General features: G+C 42.3%; 1 protein-coding gene across 1 annotated transcript in view; it reads left to right on the top strand.

Moving 5' to 3' along the window:
• The first annotated feature begins 238 nt into the window (after window positions 1-238).
• ptprdb (protein tyrosine phosphatase receptor type Db) overlaps window positions 239-19,170 on the top strand; it is a 154,835-nt gene continuing 135,903 nt past the window's right edge. Inside the window, exons 1-2 of the mRNA XM_086295938.1 lie at window positions 239-357; window positions 513-625. The gene's annotated coding sequence lies outside the window, so the exon portion shown is untranslated. The remainder of the gene's footprint in view (window positions 358-512; window positions 626-19,170) is intronic.

A 19,170-nucleotide genomic window follows, 5' to 3' on the forward strand; every position in this document is an offset into this window, starting at 1 on the left:
GTGCAACCCTAAACATGCCCGAGTCGAATTGGAAATAATGTTTTAAGACCTCCCATCGGCTCCTGTGATATCATTTCTGGAGCAAAGATGTTCTGTGCTCATATTTCGACCTACTAGAGAAACTTTCAAGTGGTGAATTTTTATAATTCACTTCCGTGGGCTCGTCTCTCTCTCCCTCTCTCTCTCCCTCTCTCTCTCGTTCTCTCTCTCTCTCCCTCTCTCGCTCTCTCCCCTCCGGAGCTTATCTCTGTGCGCATCGTCAGCATCAGTTTGAAGTCAAATCTGACAGCCGCTGCCTTTCCCGGTCCTTTAACGGTCTCTTTTACTCTCTGGTGGTCATCCCGCCTCATTTAAGAGGTACAGCCCCGGATTACAAAGATATACGTGTGTAATTATTGATCTACTTTTCGGGTGGGTAGGTGGGGGGAGATTGACCTCGATTGCCGCCCGAGATGTGGGAATCTGGCTGACGTGCTTTTTTGTCAATGTGGTCTTACCTTTTCTCTTTGCAGTTCAGTCGGGACTGTGGGACCGCATCTGATCGCTGTCTTCAACTTGGGGCGAAGAAAGACACGGGAAACTCCTCGGGATTCTCCATACACCGTGCGCTGATCTGGATATTGTGGTGAGTACACTTTGACCGGAATTGTTGCTTGATGTTTTTTTCCTTCCTCATTTTTTGCGGAAAACATCCCAAAGTGCCCCATTCTGGTTCGCTGTAATGGTCCATATCGGCAGTGTGTTGAAACACCGAGTACTTTTGTCTTTTTCTTTTTGGTTTATTCTTTTAATAATCACCATCAGACACTTCAAGAAGTGTTTTATGAATTGTCTTTTTGTGCCAAAAGCGGAAAACGAGCGTGTGCAGCGCAGCTCCTCCGCTGCTCCCTCTACATTTTAACTTCTCGCTTATTATGCATGGGACTTAAACGTGGCTATTTGTGACAATTAGAAGTGGTGTCAGTATTCCACTCACGGACGGCGGTGAGAGTAAAATACAGCCGGCCGGGTGAGGGAGTTGGGGGGTGGGGGGGCAGATTAGGTGAGATGAGTGAGGAGTGTGAGAAGAAAGGACGCAGGGATCCCTCAGGGAAAGCGCTGCTTCCCTCCTTTTTATGAGGGGGATTTTATTAGTCTTTTTATTCCCTACAATGATGACATTATCTGATAGTGTTCTAAAGCCTCTACTTAATATGCTTTTATTGTCAGTGCCATTACTACTCATTATATACATAGTGACATCCTACAGTACAACTGCCTGTGCTGTAGGCACAAATCTATGAGGCCATTTTCTGCTTTTATTGTCCTGTTTATCAATTAAGCTTGTCTATAATGGAAATATCACACTTCCTCCAACATAAAACATTACTCTCCCACACACCATCCGTTAGCATCTCACCTCCCACATAGCCACACTTGCTGTCCACAGCCGATTATCTGGTTATGTGCCACCATTTGCACTAATAGAGAGTCCCTACTTAATGTAATGACAACTCTATCTGTCAGGCCATGCACAACAGAGGGCTGCTTAAAGGCTCATAAGCGGTGTCATCAAGGCCAGATTGAGAGGCCATAAAGACACAGAAGACAAGACAAAGTGCCTTCAGAGGTTGTCTGAGTAGTTTTCTGATGTGGTTTATTGTCCGAGTACAGTATGGGGCTGTCATTGTGAAGCATGCGACCCAGAATGTGTGTGCCCTGATGTGTGTGCGTCTTAGTGGCTGTTTGTGTGAGCCGGATCTGCTCAGTCATGTGTGTGCAAGGAAAGAATAAGTGAGCATAAAGAAAAGAGGGACAGAGAGAAGGAGAGAGAGGGGGAGAGATTATGCTAACTCAAAGTATTGAAGGAAAAAGGAAAACCCATGTAAGCAGTTTTTCTTTTTAGCCTATATATTTATATATTTAGCTGTCAGGGTCTTCACTGAAACACACTTGGTTCTTTTGGCTTTGACATGCTTGTCACCAGCTTGAGGTGTATATGAAAGAAGGCCACTGCTTATTTTAGCTATACAACCTGCGAGCATAAACAAGAAGAGGCTAAGAGGACTGACCAAACAAGAGCATAGATTTAAACACATATGAAGGCAGCTTGTAACTTAGGTGACGTGAGTGGAAAGTGCCGGGGTTCACTTGCACTTACTGGCCGAAAAGCCGAGGTGAAAACGCACGAAGGCCACCGTCTTGCCGCCGGTCGGCGGGCTCAGGATATTCAATAATCAGAATTTATTTCGTGTTGTCTAGCTACATTTACTGTAACAGTAATAATGTATCAAAGAAAATTCATTTCAGTGGGAAATTGTCCTCTGTCGTACCTCCTCAATTTGCCTCCTGCACTCTGTTTAGATGAGTTTCAGTTCTGGGATTCACACAGATGTTTCAGTGGAGAATTTGAACCTCATTGTAGACGTGGACAGGCAATCATGCAACGAGCCAAACATTTAGCCTTTATAACCCCCATCAGTTTTTTTTTTCGTCAGGTGAAAATGAGATGTAGTCTCAGATGATGTGCTGATATGCTGCCGCTGATGGCAGTCAAGATGATGATGATGATGGCAGTCCTATTGTGGTTCTTCTTAATGATAGCTATAATGCTGACCAGTTGATTATCGCTCACGCTGAAGGAGGTAGGTATATTACATCATGGTTATGATGCTGTGATGGTAATGCACTACATCTTAAAACAGAAGAAGATTAAAAGCACTTCATTTCCCACAGTGCTTTTCATTTTGAGATATGTGCAAGTTCTAGTGTCTTTGAGCGGAGGCAAACACCAGGTTAAAGGAAGAAGTTAAGTATCTTGACAGCAGGACAAATGTCCCTGCTTGTATTTGGTGGCGTTATTAAGATGGTGGGCTGAGAGCATCACCACAGTTTTTTAGAACATGACAACCCATGCAAAATGGTAGAGGCATACGAAGCAAATCCTGATTTTTTCCATGTGACAGATTGGGTATGTTTTTCCTTTTTTTCCTTTACTCCGGATGTTGTTTGTTCTCTCGGATGCACACTTACTAAATCACACATAACAGCGCACACACACATGTACTTTTGCGCATTATCTAATTTTCAGCGTGGACAAATATGACAATGAGGAATGAAGAATTTAACACCAAAAACTCATTGATGCAGGCCCACAGTCACATTTGGTTACATACTTAGGTAAAACCTCATTGTGTCTTTTGCTTATCCTCCACCCATTCTGTCAAACAGAACATGGCCTTGGGCTTAAAAATATCTGAGTACAAACACAGTCATACTCACACGGACACACACAGTTTTTGCAGGGACAGCCCTGGCGTGCTGGCACCAAACCAAAGAGGTGGTGATAACGAGGCTGAAGTTAGTTAGGATTTTAGCTGCGCCTGAACCTCCTAACACCCTTTCTAAATCTGATTCATCCCAAAATGAGATGTTTTTCCAAGAGAAGGAGATGAAAATACTCTCTCTTCCTCTGTTTTTCCTCTCCCTCTCTTCTTCCCTTGCCAGTTGAGCTCATCCACCCCCCACCCCCCAATCCACCCAGCCTTCTATTACTCTCATACTCTCACACACTATCTGTTTCACACCCCGTTCCTCCCTCCCGTTCTCTCACATCTCTCTCCTCCCCTGGCACCTCGATGTGTTTCTCTTTAATTGAGATGCATTTCAATGTGGTGCAAATTAGCTTTCTACAGCTCCAGCCTAAACTTGCAACGTATGTAAGCGTGTGCCCGTGCATGTTTGCATGCATGTACATGTGCGCGTGCGTGTGTGTGAAAAAAATTCCCACGGTTAAAAGTGAAGGCGTTATACGTTCCTATTCATTTCTCCATTGTGTCTACTGATGCCTCATCTCTCCCACAAATTTACATTTTTAGTACAGCGCTAATAACGTTCGCTGGTTTGGAATGCTTTAGTTCGTCTCTTTTGGCTGGAAGAATTCACTTGGCCACCCTCTATGGATTTGAATTCTGATCTGTGCCTCTGAGAGATGACAGTGCATGGCAGCTCATTAGGGAGAGGGATGGAAGTCAGGAGGGTCAGGAAGGTTATAGAGACATGTTTCAGTTATCCACTGCTTGTCTTCCTCTTTCCTGATCTGATCGAGCGCTGTTTTGCTAAAGGGGAAAGCTGCTTGGTGATATTCTGTACACATTGAACCATGAGGGCAGTGGTACAGTGTGCCTCACTTAACACGGTAATGGACTGATAGACTGTTAAAAATGTTTTTGAGTAGAAAAAGAAGGCTATTTGTGCATTTTAAGGAAATTATAGAAAATTAGAGGAGTGTTTTGCAGCCTGGGGATTCACAATCCAAAAGGTCAGAAGATAAATATCAGGGGTAGGGGGGCTTAGTGTTAGGTAATTAACAAGATTACAAGATTAGTAACACACATTTTGATATTGCAAATTCAGCTGACCTTTTCTGACTTCTCAGAAATGTTCTAATCTAACCTGTTTCAAGTTCAAGTTCAAAATTTTATTCGCCACATGCGACCATATGAACTTTTCACATCTTTAAAACTCTTCAGACTCTCCTTTAACATATACTCACTGGGTGAAATGATTGCCCTGCCTGACACTATGCCCCAGGTACGTCTAGTATCAAAACATTAACTTTGTTTAAGTTAAATGATATTTTTAATCCCAAATGAAAGTAATGAAAGAAAAATAACATTTTCAAAATAAAAGCCTCATGTCGGACTTGCATGCTTAATACCCTTCCTTGCGATATTCAGCTCTGCTATACAACTCCTGCTACTATAACACTCTTTGTGTGTGCACATCTCTATTTATATGCACATGTGTAGGTGAGAGGTATATGACTGTGAACATGGTGGGGTGCACTTTGTGTGTGCCGATGTATGTGCACATGCATGTGTGTATGTGCTGGAGCAGGAGAAGTCATTAGGGAGAGTGATGCTGACAGTGGGGTGACCTTGGGGCTCCCAGTCTTCCTCCTGTCGATGAAGGGGATGACTTAGTGCCTCCCTCCCCACCCATGATGGCTCATTTATTATCATTAGGCACACAGTCAAAAGATGCTGCTCAGACCCTCAAGACAGAGAGTTACATCTGTGCATGTGTGTGTGCATGTGCTCGTCTGTGCGTGTATGTTTATGTCACTGAGAGTGAGAGACAACAGGATGGAGACAGAACAGGAAGCCTTATCTCTTATAACTGCTGCATGTCTGAGCATGTGTTTGTCAGCCTGTGCTTGTCACAGGTACGCTTGCCTTCGCGTTAGCTTGTGAACATGTGCTTATCCGTATCTTGACGGCAGACGCATTCCCTGTCAGTCCACATCTGGCCGTGTGCTTCACTTCCCTGCCTGCGCACCACGCAGTATAAATAAGGGTCTGTGCCATAACCCTAACCTTACGTCACCTTAGCCAGCCAGCGAGCAACATCAGTGGTATATGGCTACATCAGGGCGGCCTCGCTGCTATCGTTTCTCAGCGTGATGGATGGAGACTTCTGCAGGCCAGTCAATACCCAATCTGAGCCCCACTGTCCTGATTTAAGATACAGCAGCACCCAGGTGACACACTCAGAAGCATGCCACTTTAATCACTCTGAACATCAACTCTACACTGCCAAGATTGGTGTGTGGGTGGGTTAGTGTGCGTGCATAAGTGCGTGTGTGTGTGTGTTTTTGTATTAGTATCTCACTCTGTCCAGCAGTGCTGTAATCACACAACGATCGGCAAGTGCTTGCACTTCTGACAGAGTTAACATTTCTTTAGAATGTAAAGGGAGTGACATAAATAACGTATACGAGGTGGGATTTATGCTGTGTGTAGCTTGAAAGGTAGGATAAAACATATATTATATAACGGGGGGTAAAAATTGCACCAAGCCTTATATGAGGTGAACATCCCCAGCTGTAATCCCCATCACCCATAAAATATACTTCTAACAGCTTTGAAAATGACTAAATGTATCTGTTGTCTTTATTTGATTCACTGGAGTCATAACAACGTTGGAGTGTGATGTCGTACTACTATATAAGAAAAAGTAGGCAGGGGGGAGATAACTAGACACAGAAAAGACCTGAGAGCACAGTCTGGGTTCATGGTTAACGTTGATTTTAATGTTGATTTCTCGAGAAATTCGACATTCAACCCAGAACTCGACTTCCCCCTGATCGAGTACCTTAACAAGCCTGTGAAAGCATTTTTTATTCTTCAGCTGCTTGGAGCAAAGGTGTTATACGACATGAAAAGGTGAACATCTAACTGATGTATTCATCTTTACGTATTCACTATGTGCTTACACACCACTCTGCGTTCAATCATTAGTTATTATTAATCTCTGGCTCTCTCCCTCAGAGTGTTTTTCATCATGTCTTCCTCCCATCACCCCCAACCGGTCGCGACAGATGGCCACCCCCTCCCTGAGCCTGGTTCTGTCAGAGGTTTCTTCCTGTTAAAAGGGAGTTTTTCCTTCCTACTGTTGCCAAGTGTTTGCTCAAATGAGGTCGCTTGATCGTTGGGTTTTCTATGTTTCTCTGTTTTATTGTACATTATTATCTTTACCTTACAATATGGCGCCATATAAATAAAACCAAACTGAATTGTCTCTGAACATTTTGCGCAGGCAGTGAGTTTCGTTTACATTTAATATGTCCTTGCTATTTTATTAACGAAACGTAATTCATGTAATTCAGTTAATTTGTTTTTTTTAGTCTTTTTCTAGTCTCACATTCATTCTGCTTTACGGTAAAACGTACTATTAGTGAAAAAGGTGGGCAACTTAAATTCAGCATCCTCGATGTGTAACAGTGTTTCAGTTTACGAGCGCACCGTGCAGGAGAAAAGGCTTCAGTGTGTTCAGTAATCAAGGGAAGATTGTGTTTGCATGAGTAAGCGGCTGGATATCACTGCTTTATCAGAGTAATCTGTTTGCACTGGTTCAAATTGTTCCCTCTTGACATGTCATCATTCACATACTATACATGCACAAAGCATACTTAGTTGTGTATACAAAAACACGCTTGCACACACACACACACGCAAACACAGCCCCTCCCATTCAGCCCCTCCGATTTGGCTGTTAGTCTAATTTATGAGGTGCCGTTAATTTGGCCTAAACGCTCGTTGCGAGACCTCCCTCCACTCTCATCCCTTCATCTCTGTATCCCTCCTTCTCTTCCTCCCTCTCATCAGTCACCCGGCAGAGTAAATCAGAGGGGTGGTATTGCACAGCAGGCAATACATAGACTGGACACCTTGACTAATATACCGCTGTCCTTCTCCCTTCCTCTCTTCCCGAGTCTATCGAACTTCTCCATCCCTCCCTTTCTCCATGTCTCCTGGCCGCTGTCTAAATCAAATTTGGCTCTTCTCCTTTTCTCTTTTCCCCCCTCTGCTCTCCTTTTAGATTTGCTTCCCCCCTTATTTCTGTCTACACTTCTTTTACCTCCCCTGTGCACTTTCTCTTCGCTCGTGTCCTTTTCCCTCCCCCATACTTCTTTCGTCCACCACTCTTCCTCCACTCTCTTTCTTCGCTCTCTTACCTTGCTTCTCCTCTTCCCCCATTCTCCTGCTCGTGTTAGGTGTAAATTTAGAACAGAAGGCATGAGGGAATGCTATGTGTGTTTGTGTGTGCCTACGTGTGTATGTGTGTGAGCGTGAGAGAAACTACATGAAAGCTTTTCAGACTCGCCATAAAGCGTTCAGATGGGGCTGATTAAAATCCTAAAGCCTTGGTTTTCATCCACATTTAGGATTCACATGAAATCGAATATACACACTCACGTGCACTCACTTATACACACGTGCACATGCGATTGCACATTAACGCGCAAAACGCATGCACACACAAGTTTCCCTTCTCATTATCTTCCTTTTATTACCCTCTCTTGCTGCCTACTTGTCTTTTTTTCTCCTCTCTCGCTCTGTCAAACACAAACACACTAGTGGAAGGTGTTCCCTTCCGATGCAGTGGAAGCGAACAGAAACAACATCAGGCATCCGAGTCTCCCTCATCACTTTACGTCACATTGTTCTTTCTAATTTCATACATTGCACACACTTGGGAGTAAACCTGCGCTTCAACCGCTCGGCACACCTATACATCACTGTCCATCTTCCCACCTTTCACCCCCTCCCTCCTTCTCAATTGCTCTTGGTTTCGTGTCTATCTATTTTCCTTCTTTTCTCTTCTCATTTCTCACCTTCGCTCTCTCATGCACGCCTATCTATTAGCCCAATCTTTGTCCCTTCTCCTCTCTCTTCTTCAAAGTTCCGGAGCACAGAGGGTTTTTAGCTGTTTTTCAGTAAATGTAACAACATCTTGCCTTCTGTTCTGTTCAACACTCCCCCAACCCTCCACCCCCCTGCCCCCTTTTCACAATCTCTACCAGCCCCTCTCTCCTCTTTCTGTCACTTCTACCTCTCTCAGCAGTCTGCTAGTGCACACTTATAGTCGCAAGATAAAACATGCTACCTCTGCCTTATCCCTCTGTGTATTACATAAATCCACCATGGGTATCATTAAGCAAGGCCACCTCCAAACAGTACCTCATTCCATATAAAGCTCAGACTCTTTGGACTAAATTGACTTGAAGTGGCTTAATTAGAACAGAATAGAATAGAATAGAATTTTTTTTTTAAGAATAACACAAAAATATATATATTTTTAGATCATGTTTACTTAACAAGTAGGAATAGGTTTATTGCAGTAGCAACAACTAACACTTAAGGTTCATGTATGACCGCTGGGATCCAGTGATGCTCCAGCTAATGCGCTAAAAATGTAAAAGAAACTAACAGCTGCAGGGAATTTCAACTTCTTGCCTTTATTTTAAGCAAAGTTAAAACAGACCGACCCTCACATCAGTACTCTGAAACTTAATTAAAATCATAGTTGGAATGTTCCAGGTACCTGTACAACCTTGCCAACATTTTGCTTTAGCAGTCATTAATACAGCTTAGGTTGGCTCGCTGCGATCCTGAGAATGTTTCAGTCTTTTTTTTTTTCTAACTAAAATTTAACTGCACTGAATTTAACATTCAGGCTGCTCTAAAGTGAAAGTGAACCAAACTCCCTGGTCCAAAATCTAACATAAGACTTAAAAGGAGAGTGGAGGCTCACATCGTTGAGTCAGTAATACAAGTTGCTACAGAAGAGCTTACTTAAGCAGTTGCTGGCACAAAAATTTGGCTGTTAATTAAAAATGATATACTGAATGTAGCGAGAGCAATTCTGAAAAGTAAAAAAAAAAATCTGTGAAAACAAAATATTAGGCGCGTTTAATAAGTTAGTTAAAAGTTAGTGTACATTTGCATGCATTTCCCATCTCCATCTTCAATAAAGCACTTATTTGCTGCTTTTATACATTAGAACTGTTTCAGTAAATGAGAGATTATTAGGTAAGATGATCATTCGACTAAACATTTATAACCATATATCTATGACAAGCAAGTATCATCTAGAATAGAATAGAGATGTTCTGCGTGTGCAGAAGAGGAAAGATAATCAAGTGTTTCTTTCATTTGCTTGTTTGAATTATATTGTGTGCTTGCCCATAGAACTCACTTGTGAAATTTTATTCACCAGTAAATATATTCAGATCTTATTCATACGATTCAGTGTCATAAATCAGGGGTTATCTGCTTCTGGTAGTGCTGCCTGCCTGCTAACACAGTCAGGTAAGAGCAGAATGATGAATTATTATTATTGTATAAAAATATTTTCTCTAACTTGACCCCAACTTGATTGTGAGAGATCACTGGAGCCACTCAAGTGTGAAGCATTAAAGAAAAGGTAGTTATTTTAATATTGTTACGCGTGGATTTGCATGTGTGAAACACAAGCGTCGAACTCTCTAGTCACTATGGGTCAACACTTTCAACTTAAATAATTATCAAATTCATAGACAGACACAGAACCTGCAAATCAAGTATGAATCAGATGTGTTTTCTTGTGTGAATCCATTATGTGGCTGTAACTCTGCGAGATCTCTGGGAGGCAGGCCAAGTGTCTCTGGCTGAGTCGCCTCCATTCGCTGTATGTCTGTTCAGTCAGCCACACAGAAGACAGATAGAACTACCAGTCTGCTCACCCCTCCAGTCACACCAATGTAATCAGACCTCAACAGCCATAAACCACCGGCTATGGACACTCTGCCCAGCCCGCTGTCACACACACTCACACGCATAGAAACACAATCTCAAGTACACAGAAACGAATGCAAGTGTAGACTCATGCACAAGGACAGATCTGTGTGCGTAAACAGAAATGAAAGCACACAGACGAGAGATGCATGTACGCAAATCTGTACATGCTGACACATACATGCGCAGACTCGCAGCTTTAAGTGAATCATCGAGAGCTGAGTGGTGGGCCTCCATAAGTTTGAGCTTTTTGCCCAAGGAGCTTAGTCCAAGACATTCCTCTCTGCTTGGGCAGGAAGGATGTCTTCTGACCCAAAGGGAATTTTAATCATTTTGCTAAGTGCCACACTCTGTGTGTGTGTGTGTGTGTGTGTGTGTGTGTGTGTGTGTGTGTGTGTGTGTGTGTGTGTGTGTGTGTGTAAGGATGGACTACTGTCTGTTCTGTGTGAGTTACAGTAAGTGAAAGCTTGTGTCTTTATCTCCCTCCCGCACTGTCTCTTCCCTTCCATCATTCTTTTAGCACTTCCATCAGTGTCTGTTTCCCCCTCACCACCGCCTGCGTCTCAGGCCATTTTGTGTCTGTTTGTCTTTTTGTTATCTTGTATCTTTTGTTCTCCTTCTCAACAAACTACCGTTCAATGTCTCCCTCGCCCATCTCACTATCTTTCTTCACTCTCTCTCTACCTCTCCAGCTTTGTGGTGTGAACAATGGTGGATGACTGTGCTTTAGGAGATTTACTGCTGGATCCTCTCTCTGTCAGGTGTCGAGACGAAAGGAAAGCGATGACGAGGGGGGGGCTGAGGGGGCCGGGTGGGTTGGTGGGGGGGAGCAGATGGAAGATAGAGCAGTACACAGGGAGATGAAGAAGGCCGAGAAGGGAGGGAAATGGAATCAGAGGATGACGGCAAAGAAAAGGATGAGACAGAGAAGATTATGCAGGGGAGCATAGAATGAGATAGAATAAGAAAAATGTGAACAGAGTATAGAATAGAAGGAGAGGCTACACTATGTTTTTTTAAAAGAGTCTCTGAATATAGTTTGACAGATCAGCCCTGTGCTCAGATGTAACTGAACGCAGTTTTCCCTTACTTTCCCTCCTTTTCTCACTTTCTCACATTAACACATCGCAGACACCGGAATTCATTCTGTCAGTTTCAGGTGAAACATGTATTTGCATGCTGACCAGAAACCAATTTCTGTTCTTTGATAAGCATAAAGATTTCCCCATGTCTCATTTTTATTTAAAACCAACTCTCTCAACAGTCAAGCCCCGAGGGCCTTGTGAGGGGCAAAAGTTGAGGCTAAATGGTCACTGTGAATGTTTTTCACCCACTAATAGACTAGTTACACACTATACTGACCCCAAAGAGGAAACACGGATACATCATTAAAGATCTGGCTGAGTGCCATAGTGAAAAACAGAACATATATTCACAGATACATTTTATTTTAAACATACAGTAATTATTTTTCAGATATATAAATATATTACAAGTGTGCCATGAAAAAAATTCTCATATAGTGCAACTTATCCTGCAAATCCAAAAATAACTACATCATAACAGCACAACGGGCTGCGAGGAATGGGCGAGCGGCTACAGGTACTAGTGAGAAAATGAGATGCAAACAAGGAAGTCACCACTGACGCCTGATTATACAACAAGGCAGGCAATTTATCCTGTTTTGAGGACAGATTTGACATCTCTGCAAAGGTAAAACATCAGAAGATATTTGCTCCTTCTGGATGTTTGTAGAGATAAGCAGTAGGATTATTATACAGCTATTAGCTCAGTGCAACAGATTTGCAGATCATACATCACTCTATAGAACTGAGTCTTCAGTACATTGGAAACACGTGATTATTTGTGCACCAGTGCTAATAGTTGTGTTTTCAGGTGACTTAATCTGCAATCACACCTGGACGCATTTATTGTAAAGTGTGTTCACTGACTTGGAGTGATGTTTGCACTATTTAGACCTGTTACACTCTGCTTACACTGAGAACAAAGAGTAATAGTAGTAATTCACCTATTATGGAATTACTTGATTTACTAAAAAAAAATGCATACCAAGTGTTCAGATCTCGTCTGTATATAAAGAACCAGACAGGATTGAGTTATACAATATTATATAATTATCCATTTTTCTAGCTTGGATAATATAGTTATCTAATGGTCCTTGGAGCTCAAGGACTTTTTCTCTTCTGTGATGTCATCTCAAGAGTGGAGCTGCATTAGCCCAGCACTGCTTTCTTAAAAGTGGTTGAAAGCACAATTCCTTAAGATTATGACCTGCTTGCTTTTTTATTCCTTTTCCAAAATAATAAAGTGTCCAGTGCTGTTTGCCTGCTTGTCAGCAGGATAAGAATAAACTACACAGCCAAATTTCAAAAATCTTGGTGAAAAGGTGGAACTCGGGCACTGAAGTACTCATTAACTTTTGGTACACCTCCAAATCCTTTATGTGAACATTAGGAAGCAGGACAGTGTCCTTGGATCACTCTCTGTGTGCCGTTGTTGTTACTTTAATTCCTGTGCAGAGGCACTGGTATGACTGATACCATTTGTCTGTTAGCAAGATGATTCAAAAACTATCACTCTGATGAAAATGGTTTAGAGACGTGGAGGATAGGCAAAAAAGGAAACCTGTTACATTTTCGCGTAGATCCAGATCACTTTCTTTAAAACTGTGGAATAATAGTTAGAGAGACACTTACTTTCTGCTTAGTTTCAATCACATATGTTATATTTGACTCCACTTATAAACACGTTACCTAAAAAAACTTCAACCCAAGCTTGGCATCCACATACGAGGAGGTTTAATCCAGCACCAATTTGAATAACTGAACAAATAGCATTACTTGTTAAGCAGTAATTTTAGGTTTCTTTTTAACATCTTAAAACTCATTTTAACATTTAAAACCATTAACAGCATGCACGTATTTCACAGTCAGAAGTCTAAAATACCTTTTTTTTGCATTTTTTTCAGAGACAGCAAAACAATAACAGTCATGAAGCCACATTTAAACAGACAGATGTTTGACACACATTCATCACAAATGTGTGCATGCATGAATGACCACCATCGTGTGCTTTGAAGAAAACTAGAAAACCAAAGAAAGGACATGCACTGCGATAGAGAGAAAACAGAAACAGAAATCCTCTGAGGCACCCATCTGTCATAGAAAAAGAGGAGAGGCAAGCTGAGAGACAGGCAGTGACTGCGAATGGTGGTGGTGGTAGGGCAGGAAGGGGGGTTCACAAACTGAAAAACAGCATGTGAGTGTACAGACGTGGACTGTGAGACAGACAAAAAAAGAGAGACAAGGAGAAATGAAGAGATGGAGAGGAGACAGAGACAGGAAGAGGGAGTGAAAGACAGTCAGCCTGAGAGAGTGACAGAGTGCAGTCCTGAGAGGGAGAGTGTGTGGGTGAATGTGAGAGCAGCGCTAGCTAACTCGTCTGTCAATCTAAATCTGTGATTGACACCTCGGGGTCCAACATTCCCCACGTAGCCTGCTGGCTCTTCCTGTCAGGATGTAGGGCATGGGGTCACGCGCACACATGCGACATATAAAGGAAGGATCACATACTTACTGTGAGCTTTGTGATTGGCACACACACAAACACACACACACACACACATCCGTAACTGAAATGTGATGTAAATGTGCATATGTATGACTGTGACACGCATGCACTTCCAGCATACACACACACACACATACCCTTGCAGGCGGAGGGCTGGCAGAGGTGAGGTCTCCTGCGAGGTTCGGTCTCGCTGACTGGGTCTTAACTCTTGACACATGACCTCTGACCTTTACACCGTCAGCAACGCAGCTTTTCTCCAGATCTCTCTCTTTTCACCAGATTGTCTGTGTGCGTTTAGCCAGGCTCTATTTGTGTTTTTAGATTTAAGATCATTATACAGCCATTATGTTATTTATTATTCAGCTTCCTGCCCTTGTGTTTTCCTTCTGCCTTACTTTCTCTCACATTATCCTTCTCTCTCTCTCTTTCATGCCAGCAAACGACGAATCTATTAACATGCATGAAACTGTACTTTAACTACTTGCACCGTAGTACGAAGAAGATAACAAGGTGTCAAACTGGGTGAAATTGCTGTACATTTGAATATGATTCTGCATGTCCTTCCAAGTACACTCAGGGTGTTTTCTTTTTTGTCCTGTGTTTTTGTCCTTTCTTACAGCGTGAAAGTCAAATGGAAACTTTATTTTGTGCATGCATACAATTAATTGCATACATAAAAGATATTATCAAAACAAAAGACACATTTATGCATATTTAATGAGATGCACACGGCTATAGATTAAAAAAACCCCACAATCAAATTGAAAAAAGGTTCAAGGTCAAATTTGAATAAGAACTGAGAACTTAAAACCTAATGGTGGATAAGTTTTACCACGGACTCCGACCTTGCTGAAATTCAGTGACATAACTCTGCTGAAATGACATGACACGTTTTTAAAAAAAATCTGTCTGGCTGCATTGTCGATGGTGTGAAAACGACTGATTTCTCCAAGCGTCATTTGGTTCATGGGTAAAAATGAGACGAACCAAGTGTTATACGTTGAATTTTGTGTCTGTATAGCTTTTGTGTCCCTTTAGAAAATGTCACATGTAATTTACATGCACATACACACAAACAGTAATAAGAGGACGTGTCCATCTGGCAGTCTGTGTATGTGTGCGTTTAAGTTTGTGTGTATGAGTGTGCACCAGTAGGGGTTTGTGACTAATGGGGTCATTATTGATGCTGAGTCAAGATTACTGCTGATAGCAATGGTTGGATACCGACCTAACGAGTATATAAATACACACATAAATGCACACACACACACAGTTCCCTCCCTCTGCCTCTTGCTCACATACGAACACACACAAACTCACACCCACATTTTCATTTTTTCAGGTTCTCGGAGGTGCACTTATGCACATAAACCTTCCACCTCAGCTAATAAACTTACTCACCCAGACATCCCCCTCGCAACCTCTCGAGACCCCCTTTGTTCTTGCACACACATGCATACAAATATTCGCATGCTTACACATTTAGACATGCGCATCACGCTCTGCATAACCAGACAGGCAGCAAGTGTTTTGTGCACTAATCAGTCACTTCATTATTTTTCCTAGTTTTCCAAGTGCAATATCCATACTCAGCCCCATTCTGTGCATACTCTAACATACAGTGTAGCCGAAAGAAAACTGTGTTTGTTACCAAACAGCTGCGTGTAATGTCCACTCTGTTAAGTGTGCCCCGGCAGATATGCTGTGACAGTTAACCGTGTGCAGGTAATGGGTGTAAGATTTGAGATGAAAAATTTAATCTCAGAGAATTGGAGCGGTGCAGGAAAAAAAACGAAAGAAAGAAAAAATCATTACTATGAAGAATGTGAACAAAATCAAATGAGAGCACTTGTTGTGTAGAGTTCAGCGGTGTGGTTAGAGGATATCTTTAAGTTTTATGGTTTGGTAACTGTTTGCAATATCATGCATGAAATATGAGATTGTGGATGCCCCCTTTGTATGTATATTCTTAAAGAAAAGGAAGTGAGATGTTGTGAAAAGACTCTGCTAAATGCTTGAGTATTGGTGTCAATCCAAGAGTGATAATCTTGACTCAAACCTCACCCTCAAATATACTGCTCAAAACATTAAGGGAACACTTACATCATACATTGGATTGTGAATGAAATATTCAACCTGAAAATCTTTACCGGCGTGCATTGTGTAACCTTTTGAGAACAAAATGATGTAAGAGTAGTCAGCGGAGTCGAGAGCAGAGTTCAAAATCCCACCAAAAATAAAGTTTCAATTGTACCCTTAATTTTTTTAGGAGCATATAAACATAAATGTTTGAGCACTTATAGGGTTCATTCACCTATTCCTCTATGCCTGAGCACGTTTAACCCAACTCACACTCCAGAAGAAACTAAGAAGTCAGTACTTGCCCAAGGATAATTCAATATGCAGACTAGAGGAGTCGGGGATTGAGCCACCGGCCTTCCAATTGGTAGACAACTCCCTCCATCTCCCAAGCCATGGCCACATGTGTGCCTCTCTCTGTGTGCTACGGCAATTTTCGTTGTTCCTGAAAGCCTCTGTTTCTAAATCAAGACTTTTATGAAGTTCTGCTGCCCTGAGCAGACCATTAACATTTCATATCACCCTGGCTCACTCCCTGTGTTTCTCCCATGGGCATGTGGCAGAAATTCCCTCTTTGTATAATCCCTACAGACTTTAAAAGCAGACCATGGTGACCACACTTTTATTATCGGACCTCAGCTGTGTTTTTTCCAGTTTTTTTTTTTAAAAAGATGACAATCAGTGTTAAGCATTGACCCCAAGCACAATCTTTTTTACACCGACTGCACTCCAGTAAATGCTCATTTTGCCAAACTGATTTGCATAATGCCTATGGAAAAAGAGGTGTGTTTTTTTTTTAATCAGCGTAGAACCGTAGGAAGAATTTCTTTCTCTTAAGTTTCATCACTTTGCCAGACTTTATAGTCTTTTTTTCTCTCACTATGTCCTCACTTTCTTAACATTCACCACTCACTTGTCAGTTCTGAAGCACAGCTTGCCTTAAGTATCGGGGTTCAGCATGTAAGCTCATCTCATTATCCCCGTTTGTGTATGTGTGTATGTGTTTGTGTGTGTGTGCGCGTGCACTTCATGAATGAGTGTATAACTGACTGTGAGAGTGTGAGTGAGTGATGGGTGTGTAAGCCTCCCTCTCTTGCGCTCTGTTTGAAATAAAGCGACAGATAATCGCAGGGCTCTGGTGAAGCGAGCTCATCTGAGCGCCAATCGATACGGGTGCCATAGCTTCAAAGCAACCCCTCAAAGAGGAGAGAAATAGCCATATGCTCTTCGTGTTGCTGTGTGTGTGTGTGTGTGTGTGTGTGTGTGTGTGTGTGTGTGTGTGTGTGTGTGTGTCAGAGAGCCAGAGCAAATGTGTGGGGAGAGAGAGAGTGAGATCGGGAGTGAGAGAACAAAAGGAGGAGATGAAATCAGGGAGTCTCCGTGTGTGCAGATGAAGCTGTTTTCATTTGGTAGCAAACATTATCATATCACAGTTGACATGCAAAGTGGTTGTGATGCAACTGATGTCACTATTTAAATTGGACAAAATCATTGTTTCGTTAGCTGGTAATCTCCTGATATTATGGCTCTGTCATCTTTTATTCAGCAAACCGGCAGCAGCTGTGGCCTTTGTTGAGGAAATGGGCTAGGAGGAGAGAGACACACTCTCTGTCTCTGTCTCACACACACACACACACACACACCGAGGCGAAGTTTAAAGACTGGATGTGAAGAAGTGAATAGACTATACACTGTACCGAGAGACAGTGGGAACTGAACGCTTGCAGGAAGGAAGAGTGTGAGGACGAGAGAATGACAGTGAGAAAGGGAGACGGAGGTGTGCAGAGATGTGTTCGTAAGTGAGACTAAAAGAGGGAAAGGGGGGAGAGAGAGATCCCCGAACCACGCTGTGTTTAGCAGTGCCATCTCACCTTCCAGAAAGTGAAGATGAGAATGTATTTTTGACTCGTCGGTGGAAAAAAAAAAAAAAAGTCTAGAAGTTTGTGTTTGGGAGTGAGTGTTACAAAATATGTGTTTTCTGTGCACTCAGACATGTGTAATTCTATTAAGTGTGTGCGTTTGCGTGTGTGTGCAAGTTGAGAAAACAAGAGAATGTATGTGTATACAGCATGTGTGTGTGTCAGCATGTCTAATTAGCTGAGATATGCAGGTGTAAAACAGTAATTAATGGCACAACTGACTGACTTCATTATCTCCACATGAGCTTCTCATCCTGGCTCAACACACGCGCGCGCGTGCACGCACAAATACAGAAACATTACAACATGCTTCTGAATGTACAGTAGTGTGAGAGAATGTGTGTTTTACTACAAAATAGCAGCGCAGTGTTGACTAGATGAAGTGGACACAATCATTGCACACGTCGCCGTTCGGACACTCAGACACTCATTTAGTTTGCAAATGGACTCATTACTAATGAATCACAAGCAGCTTTAGAGCAGGCTGAGCACACAGTAATGGTTTGGCCATCCTCCAGAATTTAGACACTACAGCGCACACATACACTCAGACACACACAAACACACACGCACGCTTGCATTGACAGAGATTGAGAGTGAGTGTCTAAAAGCGCCAATTACCTTCACATCCAATGTAAGAGAACAAGCTGGAAAGCTAATTATAAGTCCCCCACATGTAGATGGAAACCGTTCAAGCTCTCTCTAACACACACACAGACACACACACTTAGGCCCGTGATATGTGACCAGCAATAGCATTTTCTTGTTTTCGTCTGTGGTTGTTAGCTTGTTATGGGAAATATGTTTGTGACATTGGATCATTAGCATAAGTCATGATACAACCTCTGAGCCCAACTAGCTTTATTGAATCATCAATAAGACTGTATAATTTAGTGATTCCAGTTTTAGTCAGATTGATTTACACTTCAGTACCCTGCCAGGCTTGAATGGGATCAAATGAAATTAGATGCCTCAAAATGCACCATGTTGTCACTCAGTAAGTGGAATAAATATGTTTTTTATTTATCATTCAAGTACTATCAATCTTTTCTCATGGTCGTCTGCCAAGACATAAATATTGCTGATGGTCTCTCTCTCTCTTTGTGTCTCTACCCTCTCTGGTGAGTGAGTGATATGGCAGTGATTGGACAGAGTAATTGGTCCTAATGAACATGTCAACAGACTGTTTCTTTCTCTTTCCATTAAACACAACTGGATTAGATTTACTGTGCTTACTCTAACAGCTTAAAGACTCCATCAGTAGGCCACTTTCTGCACGCACACACACGCACACGCACACACACACACACACACACGCACACACACACACACACACACACAGACACACAGACACACAGAATGGCTTAGCTCAGTAGATCAATGGCCCCTTGGTCAATGTCTCCTTAGGGAGGGTTATCTATCTGCTCCTCACTAATGAAACACTCTGATCGTGAGTGTGTATGTGTGGGTTTGAATGTCTG

Source organism: Aulonocara sp. 'chitande type north' Nkhata Bay, linkage group LG6 (assembly GCF_057382095.1).
Source record: "Aulonocara sp. 'chitande type north' Nkhata Bay isolate Kocher_YH1m ecotype deep benthic linkage group LG6, A_spYH_male_GT1.1, whole genome shotgun sequence".
NCBI lineage: Eukaryota > Metazoa > Chordata > Actinopteri > Cichliformes > Cichlidae > Aulonocara > Aulonocara sp. 'chitande type north' Nkhata Bay.